We start from the raw sequence: 2,500 nt of genomic DNA, 5'->3' as shown, positions 1-2,500 counted from the left end.
GGCATTGACTCTATTTTTTGGCAAAATTATTATATACTAAGTGAAAAATGTCCAAAAAGCTTACAGCACCTGGTATTCCCAGGCGGTCTCCCATCCAAGTACTAACCAGGCCCAAACCTGCTTAGCTTCCGAGATCAGATGAGATCGGGCATAGCCAGGTTGGTATGGCCGTAAGCGAAGACAGCAGCAAAGAGAGGGCTATTTAAAGATCAGCCAATCTAATCGCCAGTACATTATATAAGTAGGAAAGAAAACCCAAAAGCTTAAAGCACCTGGTATTCCTAGGCAGTCTCTCATCAAAGTGCTAACCATACCTAAACCTGCTAAGATTCAGAGATCGAACATTGACTCTTTTTTTTTTTTTTTTTTTTTTTTTTTTTTAATGAAAGATTATTATATAATTCGTGAAATTTTCCAAAGAGATTAAAGCACCTGGTATTCCCAGGCAGTCTCTCATCAAAGTGCTAACCAGACCTAAACCTGCTAAGATTCAGAGATCGGGCATTGACTCTATTTTTTGGCAAAATTATTATATACTAAGTGAAAAATGTCCAAAAAGCTTACAGCACCTGGTATTCCCAGGCGGTCTCCCATCCAAGTACTAACCAGGCCCAAACCTGCTTAGCTTCCGAGATCAGACGAGATCGGGCATAGCCAGGTTGGTATGGCCGTAAGCGAAGACAGCAGCAAAGAGAGGGCTATTTAAAGACCAGCCAATCTAATCGCCAGTACATTATATAAGTAGGAAAGAAAACCCAAAAGCTTAAAGCACCTGGTATTCCTAGGCAGTCTCTCATCAAAGTGCTAACCATACCTAAACCTGCTAAGATTCAGAGATCGGGCATTGACCCTTTTTTTTTTTTTTTTTTTTTTTTTTAAAGAAAGATTATTATATTATTCGTGAAATTTTCCAAAGAGATTAAAGCACCTGGTATTCCCAGGCAGTCTCTCATCAAAGTGCTAACCAGACCTAAACCTGCTAAGATTCAGAGATCGGGCATTGACTCTATTTTTTGGCAAAATTATTATATACTAAGTGAAAAATGTCCAAAAAGCTTACAGCACCTGGTATTCCCAGGCGGTCTCCCATCCATGTACTAACCAGGCCCAAACCTGTTAATATTCAGAGATCGGGCATTGACTCTATTTTTTGGCAAAATTATTATATACTAAGTGAAAAATGTCCGAAAAGCTTACAGCACCTGGTATTCCCAGGCGGTCTCCCATCCAAGTACTAACCAGGCCCAAACCTGCTTAGCTTCCGAGATCAGACGAGATCGGGCATAGCCAGGTTGGTATGGCCGTAAGCGAAGACAGCAGCAAAGAGAGGGCTATTTAAAGACCAGCCAATCTAATCGCCAGTACATTATATAAGTAGGAAAGAAAACCCAAAAGCTTAAAGCACCTGGTATTCCTAGGCAGTCTCTCATCAAAGTGCTAACCAGACCTAAACCTGCTAAGATTCAGAGATCGGGCATTGACTCTATTTTTTGGCAAAATTATTATATACTAAGTGAAAAATGTCCAAAAAGCTTACAGCACCTGGTATTCCCAGGCAGTCTCCCATCCATGTACTAACCAGGCCCAAACCTGCTAATATTCAGAGATCGGGCATTGACTCTATTTTTTGGCAAAATTATTATATACTAAGTGAAAAATGTCCAAAAAGCTTACAGCACCTGGTATTCCCAGGCGGTCTCCCATCCAAGTACTAACCAGGCCCAAACCTGCTTAGCTTCCGAGATCAGATGAGATCGGGCATAGCCAGGTTGGTATGGCCGTAAGCGAAGACAGCAGCAAAGAGAGGGCTATTTAAAGATCAGCCAATCTAATCGCCAGTACATTATATAAGTAGGAAAGAAAACCCAAAAGCTTAAAGCACCTGGTATTCCTAGGCAGTCTCTCATCAAAGTGCTAACCATACCTAAACCTGCTAAGATTCAGAGATCGAACATTGACTCTTTTTTTTTTTTTTTTTTTTTTTTTTTTTAATGAAAGATTATTATATAATTCGTGAAATTTTCCAAAGAGATTAAAGCACCTGGTATTCCCAGGCAGTCTCTCATCAAAGTGCTAACCAGACCTAAACCTGCTAAGATTCAGAGATCGGGCATTGACTCTATTTTTTGGCAAAATTATTATATACTAAGTGAAAAATGTCCAAAAAGCTTACAGCACCTGGTATTCCCAGGCGGTCTCCCATCCAAGTACTAACCAGGCCCAAACCTGCTTAGCTTCCGAGATCAGACGAGATCGGGCATAGCCAGGTTGGTATGGCCGTAAGCGAAGACAGCAGCAAAGAGAGGGCTATTTAAAGACCAGCCAATCTAATCGCCAGTACATTATATAAGTAGGAAAGAAAACCCAAAAGCTTAAAGCACCTGGTATTCCTAGGCAGTCTCTCATCAAAGTGCTAACCATACCTAAACCTGCTAAGATTCAGAGATCGGGCATTGACCCTTTTTTTTTTTTTTTTTTTTTTTTTTAAAGAAAGATTATT

At 40.4% G+C, this 2,500-nt stretch overlaps 5 non-coding genes across 5 annotated transcripts; all 5 read right to left on the bottom strand.

The window, feature by feature from the left end:
* Positions 1–57: 57 nt before the first annotated feature.
* LOC128007154 (5S ribosomal RNA) lies at positions 58–176 on the bottom strand. Its single transcript, XR_008179173.1, has one exon. It is a non-coding gene; the product is annotated as a 5S ribosomal RNA (ribosomal RNA).
* Positions 177–557: 381 nt separating this feature from the next.
* On the bottom strand, positions 558–676 carry LOC128008568 (5S ribosomal RNA). Its single transcript, XR_008180303.1, has one exon. It is a non-coding gene; the product is annotated as a 5S ribosomal RNA (ribosomal RNA).
* A 514-nt stretch (positions 677–1,190) lies between these two features.
* On the bottom strand, positions 1,191–1,309 carry LOC128008567 (5S ribosomal RNA). Its single transcript, XR_008180302.1, has one exon. It is a non-coding gene; the product is annotated as a 5S ribosomal RNA (ribosomal RNA).
* A 358-nt stretch (positions 1,310–1,667) lies between these two features.
* Positions 1,668–1,786, bottom strand: LOC128007036 (5S ribosomal RNA). Its single transcript, XR_008179155.1, has one exon. It is a non-coding gene; the product is annotated as a 5S ribosomal RNA (ribosomal RNA).
* A 380-nt stretch (positions 1,787–2,166) lies between these two features.
* On the bottom strand, positions 2,167–2,285 carry LOC128008566 (5S ribosomal RNA). The gene has a single exon (XR_008180301.1). It is a non-coding gene; the product is annotated as a 5S ribosomal RNA (ribosomal RNA).
* Between the last annotated feature and the right edge of the window lie 215 nt (positions 2,286–2,500).

The sequence above is a fragment of the Carassius gibelio genome, chromosome B22, assembly GCF_023724105.1.
Source record: "Carassius gibelio isolate Cgi1373 ecotype wild population from Czech Republic chromosome B22, carGib1.2-hapl.c, whole genome shotgun sequence".
In the NCBI taxonomy this organism is placed as follows: Eukaryota; Metazoa; Chordata; class Actinopteri; order Cypriniformes; family Cyprinidae; genus Carassius; species Carassius gibelio.
The sequence above is the reverse complement of the archived record's forward strand: the minus strand, read 5'-3'. Positions and strand labels throughout refer to the sequence as shown.